This window comes from Crocuta crocuta, unplaced genomic scaffold (assembly GCF_008692635.1).
Source record: "Crocuta crocuta isolate KB4526 unplaced genomic scaffold, BGI_CrCroc_1.0 scaffold27, whole genome shotgun sequence".
NCBI classification, from domain to species: Eukaryota; Metazoa; Chordata; class Mammalia; order Carnivora; family Hyaenidae; genus Crocuta; species Crocuta crocuta.
This window is the reverse complement of record NW_027532250.1, coordinates 2,432,000-2,445,658: the sequence shown is the minus strand read 5'-3', so window position 1 is coordinate 2,445,658 and position 13,659 is coordinate 2,432,000. Positions and strand designations below refer to the sequence as shown.

The 13,659-nt window shown below is 48.6% G+C and overlaps 1 protein-coding gene across 1 annotated transcript in view; it reads right to left on the bottom strand.

Annotated features, from left to right (window-relative positions):
* The window catches only part of CBLN4 (cerebellin 4 precursor), a 103,666-nt gene that overhangs the window by 7,100 nt on the left and 82,907 nt on the right, over positions 1-13,659 (bottom strand). The gene's annotated exons all lie outside the window — the stretch shown is intronic.

Sequence of the window (13,659 nt, the reverse complement as noted above, 5' to 3'; positions counted from 1 at the left end):
GGTGCCTTCTGCTTCTAGAAGAGAAGCCTCAGAAGCCGCAGGGGCGCGCGCCTTCCCACCCCACGGCGAACCTACCCCCCAGGCCTGGCCAGAGAAAAGTGTGAAGGAGTGAACAGGGCGCGAAGTCCTCCGAAACCGTATCCCCACAAACAGGCCAACTCCGCTGCGGAGAACACAACTGCCTTTCTCCCCTCCTGGTGTGCCGCCCTCCCGCCGCCCCCCTGCCGCCTTGGCCTCCGATTGGCAAGATTCATCTTCCTCTTCCGCAGCCACCGCTGGGGAGGAAGGGCTTGCCTTGGTCTGGCTGTGAGAACTTGGCCAAGTCACTCACCCTACCTGAGAGGGCAGGGCCCTACGAGGGAAGGTCCTGTCACCCCTACAGCTCTAAGGAGCTTCGGGGTCATATTAACGCTCCCTCCCCAAATTCCTCTTAGACTTCCAGCTGACAAAGGACGGGCACCGCATCCTTTATCAAAACAGCATCCCCATCAGCCATTCCTAATTACTAATTGAAGGGGTGTTTGCTGAACAATGTACCCCAGAGAAATGACTCCCGACTGCCTTCCTGAATGAGGCACATCCTCTGCATGGACTCGAGCCCCTCCCACAGCGGAAGCCAGACCTGTATCTGCAGCCCAGTGTCAGCAGAAGGTCCTTCAGAGGCTTAAGGCTGGGCCATAAGCACCACACCGCACTTCCAGTTGTTAACACGGGAAATACTTCCACTGGTTGGTATTTCCTTGGCCCCCGCCTCCCTATAATCTTGCAGCTAAAGAGCCACCATCTCCCCAGGCACTGGTGCCCACCCTCAGCCTAGCATGGCTTTCCACATAAACCCTTGCTACACTGGGTAACTCTCCTCAGACTCTTAGCACGGTCGGCCTGGACAGCAGCTCCAACGGCCTCTCATTTGATGCTGTCCTTTGAGACGAGAGGTGGGATCCAAGTTCTGGCTCCTCTCTCTCTCTAGTAGAGGCAGGCACCCTGCCTTCCCGTTGCAGGACGTCTGCTTAGCGACTGACTGGGCCCTGGGCTGTTCAATTCCAGGCTGGAAAGGGTTTGAGGAGAAAAGGTCCACTGGTGACAGAAGTGTTAAATCCTCAATAAGGTATCTTCCCCACCAACCCCAATACCCTCCCTGCGTCGTTTTCTCTGGGCATCTTCCTTCCTGCAAGAACTCAGATTTAAAGAAACTTTTCTCCTCGCACGTCTTTTCCTCACCAGAGGTATTTATTTCACAGCCGCCATGTCTAGCAGATTGACCGCAGCAAGGACTCTGTTGATTATGGAATGACTAGATGCTTCCAAATAGAATATAATTGTTCTTCATTCACCTGATAGTATAAACTGGGGTAAAGGAATCTCTCTCAGGAAAATTCAAATTCAAAGCCTCATAAGTAACTAGAGATGAAAATCTTGGCTCCCTATAAGATATCCCACTTTTCAGGATGTTGTGAAGATGAGGAGCCCCACATTTTCTGAGGACTCCTACTAAGAGAGGTGATCTGACATTGTGAGTCATGGTGTCCTGTCTGCCTTCCCCCCACAGCTGACTGAACAGGGGCAGCCTGTGGCTTCTACCTCTATCAATCCATTTGATACCAGAAGCCCATGACTTGTACATCCTAAGTGAGCGCATGAGGTGGGGCTACCAGATTTTCTCTCTTTGGGATCTGATGAGACACTGAAATGGCTTCCAGTAAGCACTGGGTCCTACAGAAGAGAGGTCTGTAATCTCCTGACCTGGCCCCGGGAAGAGCCACAGTCAGGGGGACACAGAGATGGAGCATGCTGGAAGAAAGAGAAGGACTGACCACACTTCTAGACAGAAGCCAGTGTTGGAGACCATGCACTTCTGAGAGTTGAGGGGGCGGGGGGAGGGCGCGGGGCAGGGGAATGGGCAGGGACTGATTCCTACTCACAACAAGGCCAGCCATACTCCCCTCTAACTCTGGGTTCCTGAAAAACTTCCTGTGTCCTTCCGGTAAAACCCATTTCACCTGAGCTCATTTTAGTAACCTGCTCCTGTTCCTCGCTGTCCTGAATCTTCATTAGAACAAAATCCCAGATATCAGACCACATGCGGCCATGCATCTCCTGCAGGAAGACAACAATCCAACCCCCTGCCCGTGGGAAATGTCCTAACATTTGGGGAAGGGAAGCATCACCTACTTCCCACCCTCGCCTCCAGCCCCAGCGCCGCCCCCCCCAAAGAAACAGGAGAAAAGAAACAGGACCAAGTCCGAATTCAGCCACCGCACAGATCTGTTTCTTTTCCTTTTTTTTTTTTTTTTCAGTTGAAAATGGACCATTCGAAAACCTAGTTCTGACTCAAATGTTTCCTTGGTCTCTGAGATTCCCAGATTACCCTTGATGCCCAGGAATTTTGTTCAGAGACTTTTAATGATTTCATTTCTCTGCAGTTGGGCTAAACTTGATGTAGATTAGTAAAGTATGTTAGAATCTGAACTGGTCTCGCATAGGAAAGACTACTCCTGAGGTCAGCAAATTCCATGACTGATTGTCTGACCTTCCCTTAGAGAAACCAAGTTCCAAACAAGCCCAGGATAGTAAGGATCATGAGCGATTTTCAGCTTCTGAAGAAAATGTCTTGAAGAAGGCAAAGATAGACACACGGTATTGACCACAAAGGACCTCACCTGAAAAATAACCCCATGGTTGAATGCAAGAAGACTCTGTGCTTCAGCACCCCAGGTCAGCCATGCCAAAGGTGGAAAATTGAGAGCGAGCGAGCGAGCAGTGGAAGAGACTCACATCATCACCAGACTACAGTCCACTGGGATACTGAATTACCCTTTGCTCTCTTCAGTGATAGTGACAAGGTCAAGCCAACACTATTCCTCAAGGGAGAATAAGGAGCTTATGGATAAAAAGGCTCTGTGAACAACCTACCCTGTGTGAACCCTGAAAGTTTCAGAGCAGCGTTGAGTAAACCCTCAGGGCTCTCTCTGGAGACACGGAGACTATTGACTTGCTGTGTATGAAGAGGGTACTGTGGGGGGAAAGTGGGTGGATGATGTAAAAATCATTTCTAATGATTTTTTTGATTTAAAAATTGCTCGAGACACTTCACCTAGGTAGTCCCCTCCAAGTGCCACATTGGACAAGGTCCATGTCTAAGGTGGCAACAAGCCAGCAGGCTTCTGGGCTACAGGTGCACACAGATTCCAATGCCTCTCTCTGGCCTTCCTGTAATACCCTGTACTTCTATCATTCACTGTATCTTTCACATTTTTCTGAAGTTGTTGGTTTATGTGTTGTGTTTTCCATGCATGACCAACACCTCAGGAGCCCAGGAGTTAGCAGAGAGCCAGTAAGCGGGGAAAAAATTAAAAGTGTATTGAACAAGCAACATATCATTGCTCTTATTTCTCAGAGAAGAAATAATACGCCACTTATTCCCTATGATACAAGTATGATAGGAAAAGTAAAAGTCTTTCCAAAAGTTGCGGGGGGTGGAGGAGGGCTTGACATGTTTAGTCCACCTGTAACTACCAAGAATGGAAAGCCAATGAAGCACAAAGGGGATTTACGGGAAGGACCCTATGTCACAGAGTCCAAGGGCAGAAATGAGCCTAGGGAATGAAATGGAGCCTTGTAGATTACCCAAAACATTGCCCACCTGCCTCTCTCTCTTCCTTCCTCTCCCTCTCCCCCATTCCCTCCCCCAACCTCCCTGCTCTCCCCATTTCCTCTCCATCTCTCCATCCATCTTTCTCTCCCTCTCCTCTGCACATGTGTGTCGCTCTCTTGCTCACTGCCATCTAGCTTCCTCCGGAGCCTACATGATGTATGATGGCAACAGACCCTCCCAACTTTACACACCACAGATCCGTCCACCCAGAGGACACCCCTGAATCCCTGGGAAGAGCCTCACTGCCCCCTGTCTGATACCAAATGCCCACCCCTTGGCCAGGGAAGTAGAATCTGAGCACACATGACTGATTCCCTGCAAGCAGGTGTGATGCCAGAGCAGGGTCAAGGGGTGAGGACCATTCCTACAAGAGTGTTACAAGCAGTAGGTGGTGGTGTGGGAAGGAAAAGATACGGATTCCCTGTATTGTGCGAGTCCACGTTAACGATCTGTAAGTCCCCACACATACAGATATGTTTGAATAAGCAGAGGGGGAAAAAAACAACATGAAAAGCTAGACAGCAAACTGTCAGCTTTAGAGGAACGACAGAAGGAAAGAAACCCCTATTAATGCAGCTAAGACGTTTATTACCAGAATAACCGCAACCATATAGGGTATCGTGGTTCACGTTTAAAATATTTCTTTCTAATCTTTTACATTTAATTAAAGTTTGGAGAGAAAAGAACTGATGTTCTTTCTCATATGCAGCATTGGTTGAACAGCAACTTTCTTTATTTTGTTATACTGATCCAACTCTAAGAAATCATTCATTGGATGTCTAGGAAGATGCCCAGATGTAGAAAGCCTCACAGCGTACATTTAAGGGGAAAAAAACTGCATCGCAACTAGTAAAGCTCTGATCACATTTTGGATTCAACTGGGCTCTTTATAGAACATGAAGGGAAAGCCCCAGCTCAACGCATGATTTGTACGTGGCCACTTGTCCGTGTCTGCTGCATACATAAGGATGGTCTGAATGTAGAGTCTAAAGCAATGGGTCCCATTTGTAAGAATCTTCTGGGAGGCTCATCATCAAGGCAGACTCTCCATCCCTGTGCCGAGATGATGGTTTTGCCCATGACCTGGGGAATATGTTTATTAACTAGCACCCAGGGGACTGTGAGGCAGATGGTACTTTGACTGTGTAGACGCTGCTGATGGGGTACATCCACCTGGGGTCCATCTGCAGTCAAGCTGATTAGCCTTTCAGGAGAAAACAGGGTATTTAGAATCATTTCTGTCTCCTACTAGCTTGATGTCCACGGGGGAAGTTAGAAACCTTCTTTTAGCCAGGAAAATGGCAGTCATTAAAAATAATGTCCAGCTCACAGCTCTCTGTGGAGACGAAACAGGGAAACGTACGTGGGGCACCTAGCACAGTATTGGGAACCCAGGAGGTATTTCATTACATGTAGTGATTATTACCACGAATTTACGGAATCTATTAATGACTAATGGGGAGAGGAACACCTTAGCACTGTGGACCAAGGCCCATCATTGGACACAAGTCAACCCCACAGACACTGCGACGGGGAAGAATACAGCAAGCCTGGCATGTGAAGGAGACTCAAGGCTCAGACACCCCGTGCAGAGAGAGCAGTCGCAGCCACATGTTCAGGGCAGGCACCGCCAGAGGATAAGCGGCCGAGTGTTACAGCCATGAGACAGCACCACATGGCTACACCTCTTGTGTGACCCTAAGGCACCAGGCAGGTTTGCGAGTTCCCTGCAAGGGATAAAGAGCTCGATTTGCCTTTTATTTCTTTCTGCCTCGTTCTCTCAATCATTGGGTCTCATCACTCGAAGTATCTGAGAGAAGCAGTTAGCAGACACAGATGCTCCAGAGGGAAAATTGTACAGAAAGTCAAGGACAGCTGGCCCGAAACAGTCGTCGCAGCACGGAAGGAATCAGAAAGACACTGCAGTTGTCAAATACCCGGTGTCCTTAGAGCCAGACAGAGGGACCATAAGGAGCAGGCAGTCCAAGCATTTACTTAGCAGGTGAGAGGGTCCTAGACACTCGACCTGCCCTGAGTTTAAGAGTGTGACCTTCTCTCAAGGGGGTAAGAGCAAGAGTTTCATTCCAAAAGGCGACTGTCTTCACCAGGAGCGCCTGCTGGGGCGAGTGTGAGGCGGGACACACGGGTCTCTGGAGGCGGCCGCCTCTGATATGAGCGCCCTTGCACCACACAGCGGGATACTAGTGTTTATGGAGAAGTGTTTTCCCCCAACACGGCCACTAAGAGCCACCCAATCCTGTTATTTGATGCTCAGCTGAAGGGACAGCAACCATTTCTACTCTGAAGGAAAAGCAGGCTGTGTCGGCTCCCTCGGAGCTGGGGCGCAGACACCAAGGAGGGAAATACGAGGGTTCTCAAGCGGACGCTGGACTCTGAGCAGTCTCTCCCTTGTGCACCAACTTTAGAATCTACTCCTTGGATATAATGCGACTCCTTTGTTTTGTTTTGTTTTGTCTTTTGGGGGGGGAAATGTCAATTGCTGATACGGCCTCCCAATTAACTGGGGGATAGATCTTACTGCCCCCATTTCACAGATAGGGAAATAGAGGGTCTATGTGGCTGCTGCCAGACGTGCTCTGCTAGAGTAAATGACTGGGCTGGACTTGATCGCAGGACACCTGTCTTCACGCCCACAATTCCTTCCCCTCCACCACAGGAGACAGGTGTAAACAAAAATGCAAGGGGGACGGGACCTCGGGGTGGCTCAGTTGGTTAAGAGTCTGACTTCAGCTCAGGTCATGGTCTCCTGGTTTGTGAGCTTGAGCCTCGCATTGAGCTCTGTGCGGTCAGCACAGAGTCTGCTCTGGAGCCTCTATCCCCCCTCTCTGCCCCTCCACTGCTTGCACTTTCTCCCTCTTTCTTAAAAATTAAAATAAACCTTTTTTTAAAATCCAAGGTGGGGGGATGCTGGGTGGCTCAGCAGGTTAAGCACCAGACTTAAGCTGAAGTCATGATCTCATGGTTTGTAGGTTCAAGCCCCACGACAGGCTCTGTGCTGACAGCTCAGAGCCTGGAGCCTGCTTCGGATTCCGNCCAATTAACTGGGGGATAGATCTTACTGCCCCCATTTCACAGATAGGGAAATAGAGGGTCTATGTGGCTGCTGCCAGACGTGCTCTGCTACAGTAAATGACTGGGCTGGACTTGATCGCAGGACACCTGTCTTCATGCCCACAATTCCTTCCCCTCCACCACAGGAGACAGGTGTAAACGAAAATGCAAGGGGGATGGGACCTCGGGGTGGCTCAGTTGGTTAAGGGTCTGACTTCAGCTCAGGTCATGGTCTCCTGGTTTGTGAGCTTGAGCCTCGCATTGAGCTCTGTGCGGTCAGCACAGAGTCTGCTCTGGAGCCTCTATCCCCCCTCTCTGCCCCTCCACTGCTTGCACTTTCTCCCTCTTTCTTAAAAATTAAAATAAACCTTTTTTTAAAATCCAAGGTGGGGGGATGCTGGGAGGCTCAGCAGGTTAAGCACCAGACTTAAGCTGAAGTCATGATCTCATGGTTTGTAGGTTCAAGCCCCACGACAGGCTCTGTGCTGACAGCTCAGAGCCTGGAGCCTGCTTCGGATTCCGCGTCTCCCTCTCTCTCTGCCCCTCCCCTGCTCACACTCTGTTTATCAGTCTGTCGTTCTGTCTGTCTCTTTCTCTCAAAAATAAACATTAAAAAAAATTTTTTTTAATGCAAGGGGATTCCAGTAGGTTCAGAACCATTTTTTGTCCGTTGCATGACACCAAATTCAGAAGAGAAATTGCTTGTGTTCCTAGAATTATTAGTATCAGTAGAGGGCATGTGGGAGTGAAACTTACAGCAGAGGAAGGAGATAGGCTGCAAATCACAGAATGTTTAATAAAAGCTACTGACCATGAAACCAAGGTGGTGGCACATATATGTAGATGTACACACGTGCACACACACACACATTAAATAAATACATACTGAATATTTTATACATAAGTAGTTAGAAATCATCTAACTTTCTCATCTCTATGACTTTCTCATAGCTTTAGGTGCTTCCCCTTTAGAGTACTTACCACAATGGCAGTTTACATTCATTGGTCTTATTACGTGGCTCAGAGTATCACACACTCCCCTACCACACCAGAGGTGCCACGAAGGCAGAGGTGGGCTGCCTTTCACTTCTCATAATCCATGTCCCAGAATAGTTCCTGGCACACAGCACTGGTGTGTTAGATGGTCGGTGGAGTTCACGGATAAAGATTCTAACCTCGGCTACCTTCTCTGAGTGGACAGCCAATTATAACCCTAGTGAGTTGCAAAAACTAACTTCTGTTTTCCCGCTAATTCTCACTAATTATCGATGCTGCATAAGGGAGCCCTCCTTCCACACTTGGAATGGAATACGGTTCTGGAGAAAGTGCTGTGGAGTTGCCCTCCTTTCCTGGACACTCCCGTTTCCACGGCTGTCCCTTGATTTCTACTCCTCCAGCTGGGCTAGGAGTATCTTCCTTCTGGCCACACTGCCAGCTCAGCCTCTTTATCTGTCAGGGGGCTGTGAGGGGGCCTCCTCTGCGAGGTTATGGGTGCAGGGAAGCAAAATCTCCCCTGCTCGGTCCTTTGCCTGCTAATTGGGTACCTGTAGGGTTCCAGGAACAAGCCCAGGGCGATGGGCTATGGCTTCTGAATCCGCTGGCTCCTGGCTATTTCAGCTGGCTGTGAGCAACCTAAATGACAAACAGTATACCAAGTAACTTGACTTTCTTGGCCATCTGTCTGTTGGCTAAATAACCACCTCTTGGATAGACCAACTCATCACTCAGGCAGCTGGTGTTTTGGCGATTGACTGAGCTGGGTCCAATATTTCCTGACCACAAAAAAAAAATGAATTTTGCAGAGCTTTACATGGGCTTTGTAGAGTCTTTATAAAGCAAAAATAGATAAGAAAAGCCAAATGAGTGAGGAAATAGATGGGCTGTGCTTTAGAGCAAAGCTTTCTAAGGCATGAGTCACTTTAAATTCTTCCCCTTTTGTGGCTGTATTTTATTCTCTCCCCCTTTGCCTTTCCACATTTCCTCTGCTTTTCTTCTTTATAACCATTGCCCTATAATTTTTTTCCCCTGAAGTTCCTAGTCTTATACGCCCTTCAAACAATATTCAATTAGGGCTAGGTGTGCACGAGGCGAGGGTCGCAAACCAAACTGCTTCCGGGGGCTGTGGTGGGTACACGCGGTTCTTCTGGGTTGTTCAGTATCTGAACCCCCCTCCCCAGGTCTATGGGTTCTGCCTTCTTGATGAAGCAGAGCCCGTCACCCACCACAGAACCTGAAAGTGCCCGGGACTCACTTTCCAGTGTCCCCTGCAGCAAGGGTGCAAGCCGTGACCCACACGCTGCAAACCAGACACACGCGCCCCCGACGTTGAATGAGAAGTCTGTAGGAGGGAGTGGGGATGTCGTGGAACCCCTTCTGGGGAAAGTGGCTGCAGGGGCTGTGATTCTGGGGTAGTCATCGGCATCAGGTAACCAGAGCAGGTGTTAACGTGGCAGAGTCACAAATCTAGAGCAGGTGGTAACGTGGCAGGGCCACGAATCCAGAGCAGGTGTAAGGTGGGCAGCAGGCAAGGGGGTCTACGTTCAGGGGCCTCCATCCTATCTGGGTGCTCACAGTTGTGCAACAGGTCCCATCCGCCTCCCCAGTCCTCCACTGAAGGAACCACTGAATATATTTTACTGAATTCCTTTCCTACTGAAATTGGTCGGAGTCGGCTTTGGCTGCTTGAATACCTGGATGCTGGCTACCGACGCTAATCGGGGACCATGCATGGGTGGCTCCAGCAAGAGGCAACCATAATAGACTGGGGCGTCTATGCCTTGTCTCCAACAGGCAGCCAGCTAGTAAACCCGATACAAGACGAACCTGGTAATGCTTCTTCAACCGAAAGATAAATTCAGATATCTTGGTGAAACCCTCCCTTTCAGATGTCAGCAACTAGTTCAAAAATGTTTATGAGTTACCTAAAGCATGGCTGCAGGCTACACAGAGCTCGGGAATTGCCAGTTTGTAACCTCTTTACTTTCACTTTGAACTTTTTGCTCATACATAGCATTCGGAATACCTGTAACAGACAGGTTTCCTAGCTCCCCTCTGAGCTGTACATTGTACAGGAACTCAGTTAAGTCGCAGAACTCTGCTGGCGACTCGGATGATGTGTATGGGAACCGTATATGCTAACGTCAAAGTACCACAACTGCTCACACCGTCACAGTCAAAGCCACCAGCCAATCAAAAGGTTTGAACCATGGAAAATCTGCAGCCTCAGATAGTGCCTTCTGTCTCAGAGAAGCACCCACGTTACCTCCCGACATCCCTGCTTCCATAAGTGGGTGCCATGGTCTCAGCTTAACAGCAAGGTCTGTTTAGTGTCCCGACCCCACAAGCCGAGGTCTCAGTGTGGTGCATTGGTCAGACCTCCATCTCAGCATAGCTGCAAGGGAGCCAGACACATATGTTCCTGGCATTTTCAGCGTCAAAAATTGGGGGGAGGGGGTAAATCCTTTCTCTCACCAAGATTCATAAGATGTGCAATTCCCCAGACACAGGGGTTCAGATGCTGGTGCCCAAAAATATCCCACAAGCCTGACTCCCCTTGTGCCCCTTCCATCAGCATAGAAAGAATCAGACAAGAGCTAAAAAATGGACTATGGCTTCTGAAGAATTACAGTGAAATTATATATTGGATTCTGGAAGTACTCTTGGCTAATTTATGCTTTCTTTTAGGATTCTACACTTTGTCACCCTACTACAGTTATACTCACTGGCATTCTCCAAAGTAGGATCTTTATCAAGATAACCAAGAAAGTATTAAAAATGTTATAGATTCAGAGGCACCTGGCTGGCTGGTTCAGCCAGTAGAACATGTGACTCCTGATCTCAGGGCCATGAGTTCAGGCCCATGTTGGGTGTAGAGAGTACTTAAAATCTTTTTNACCTGGCTGGCTGGTTCAGCCAGTAGAACATGTGACTCCTGATCTCAGGGCCATGAGTTCAAGCCCCATGTTGGGTGTAGAGAGTACTTAAAATCTTTTAAAAAAAATGTTACAGATTCAAAGGGTAAATCTAGACCCACTGGATCAAATACTCTAAGGATGGGGTCCTGGGAATCTATATTTTAAAGCTTCCTTGGCAATTTTAATGTGATAATTAGTGATTAATGTTTAATGATTTTAATGTTTAACATTGTATCTACTCGGTGCAGATATCTTTCAGTTCTGAAGATGGCGGAGGTAACCTCAATTAAATTGAGGTTACTCAGCATGGTGGGTATCTTGTTTTTACAGACAAGCAGATCTCTACCCACTGGAAATCTGCCCCCACTCCACATCAATATCGCAACTGACAGGAGCAATGCTGATCATTGCCAAGAATGTTCCCAGAATGGACCCGTGACCCCGGCCTAACCAACCCTCCTACCCTACGCTCTTGGTCAAACTGGTTGATCTAGAGATGACCATGTACCCAACCAAAATCAACCAGAGTTATCCCATGAGGATTTCATATGTGGAAGCAGAAGAGAAGGGACCCTGCCTTTGCCTCCAGAGATGGGCACCAACTGGGCGGCCAGGAATCATGGCCAACTGGTGGTAGCTTTCTTTGACAGCAGTGTTAGAGAATGATGCCAAGATAAGGAAGCTTAAGCAAGAAACAGAGAGATGGAGATGAAAATAGTCTTACGACACCTTTGCCCACTCATACATGAGCCCCTCCATATGAGGACATGGCCAAAGGGAGCCCGTTGGGAAAGACACAGTCTCATTAGTGCAGTCTTTGGACTTTTCGATCTCACAGGTACCAACCAAGGGTCCAAAACGCTTCCTTCCCAGGAGACAAGCGTCCTCACAGCCTGTGCTGGGCTTATTTCCTTAAGCAGGGATATCTTCCTGTTTCAGGTTCAGTGAGCATCCTTTGTTGTGCTTGAGTGAGTCATGTGCCATGTGGCCCACCCCACTGCTCTATCTGTCCCCTGCAGGGAGAAGACAGGGTCCTTCTGCTGAACAAGAGAGGGATGTGCGCAGGCCAACAGCCCTGTGTCGCCCTCTGGCAGGGACCTGGCTGAAGCTGATCTTGCTGTCTCTTCTCTATGTAAAGAAAGTGTGCTCCATCCAGTCCTTGACAGCACTGTGGTTTTTCTTAGCAACTCTGATGCTAAGATGCAGGGGGCTCCTCCCACTGGGGACAGGCAACAGATGCCACTTGCTCAACATCCCAGGAATACTTAAAGCGGATAAGTTGGGTTTCTGTCCCTGGCCACCAAAAATCCCTGGAGTAACAGGGTTGTATTTTGTTTTCAAGAGAACATAGTAAAAGGATACAGGGGCAAATAAATTAACATGAGATGAACATCTGCCAACTAGTGTTTTAGGATTCTTAGCTCTAACCAAGATGATGATGTGATTAAGTTTATAAGAAAGTGTTTAACTAAAGAAGCCGATCTGACTGGATGCAGTGACAAGACAGGACTGTGTGGTTCAAAGTGAGCTTTTGAGGGCACTAAACTGAGGACCTCAGCCTAGGGAGCTGCTGGGGTGAGTGGGGATGCCCTTAAGAAAGACAATTGCCACAATGAAATGTAATCAATAATAGGTCCAGCAAGAACCTTTGGTTCCCAAATCTCAGACTCAATGCCTGCTGTGTGTGCCTCCCGTCTCTCTGCGGCCCAGCATGGGTGGGCATATAGCATTCCATGGATGGCGTACAGTGAAGGAAAAGAGGACTGTTGTTTCCCTCGCAGATGGCCGTGGGACCTCAAGATGTCATTCCAAAGCCCACCAATTCGGTCTCTCTAGAGCTTCCTTAATAACAAGCTGGTGCCAAAGAGGAGCAATTAATGATTTCACATGGTTTGCCAAGCTCCATCAAAACAGCCTCTCGAAAACTCTGAGCTCACATTGCTATGGAAACCCCATCATGTCAAACAGAAAACACACACACACATACGGGAGCTAGTCTCAAGTTCTGTACAAACTCAAGTCTGTATGTGTGTGAGCGTGCATATGCACATGCACACACACACACATTGGCACACACGCACCACACACACACCACATACATCCTAGAAAGAGCCCGCAAACGCTCAGCCCCTGGACTGCAGATCTATGTGATGTAGTTTGTTCAAAAGGAAATGGTTGATAATAACCTTCACAAAGAGGATCGACAGAAGTCATTTTGCTTTGGTCGGGTGTTGAGGGGGTCCCATTTGATGGATGAGACATGGATGAGAGAAGGGTCATGAAGCCTCCATCACTCTTGCAGATGCCCCTCCACGTTCCTTCCCTGCGCTCACTTCACTACCTTGCATACCCCTTCCTTCTCAAGTGCTTGAAACCCCCTTTCCTTTATTTCCCTTTCAATCAGGAAGTTCTGAAATTGTACCTTTCTTGGGAATAAATAAGCCATCAGTATCATTGTTCTACAACACAGCACCTAAATCTTCGATGAAGGGTCGGCAGGAACAGAGATCATGAGCCCAGAAGTGGGAATGGGCACTTCTCTAATGATCCCTTAGAATTTCTACTTGAAGATGGGCCTCCACTCCCACTGTACTGTACCCATTATAAAACCCTGGAAAGTGGAGAGCAGAGGAGAGAATGTGACGAGGCAGGTGGTGGTGAGCAGACATTGTAGGAGAGGTGAGGACTTGGGTTTTATCTGCAGGTGATGGGAAACTGATAAAACCTTTTCACCCGGGGAATGACATGGTCAAAGTTGAATTTATAAAATCCCTCTCACCTCAGTGAGGAGAGGGGAAGAGGGGAATCTCCCTGGAATCAGGGTGAGCAGTTGGAAAGCCCTTCACGCCTCCCGTAGGAGATGGCGATGGCTTACCTCAAGTACTTCTGTGCAGCTACAGAAGTTGGGTGTGGTCCTTCACCACCTACTTTGACCCCTCCTATCTCCTACATGCACACAGGTCCCTCTGCCTGAGTTGATTCCTCCCCATGCCTCTGCCCTTTTACTGAGTCACTCCT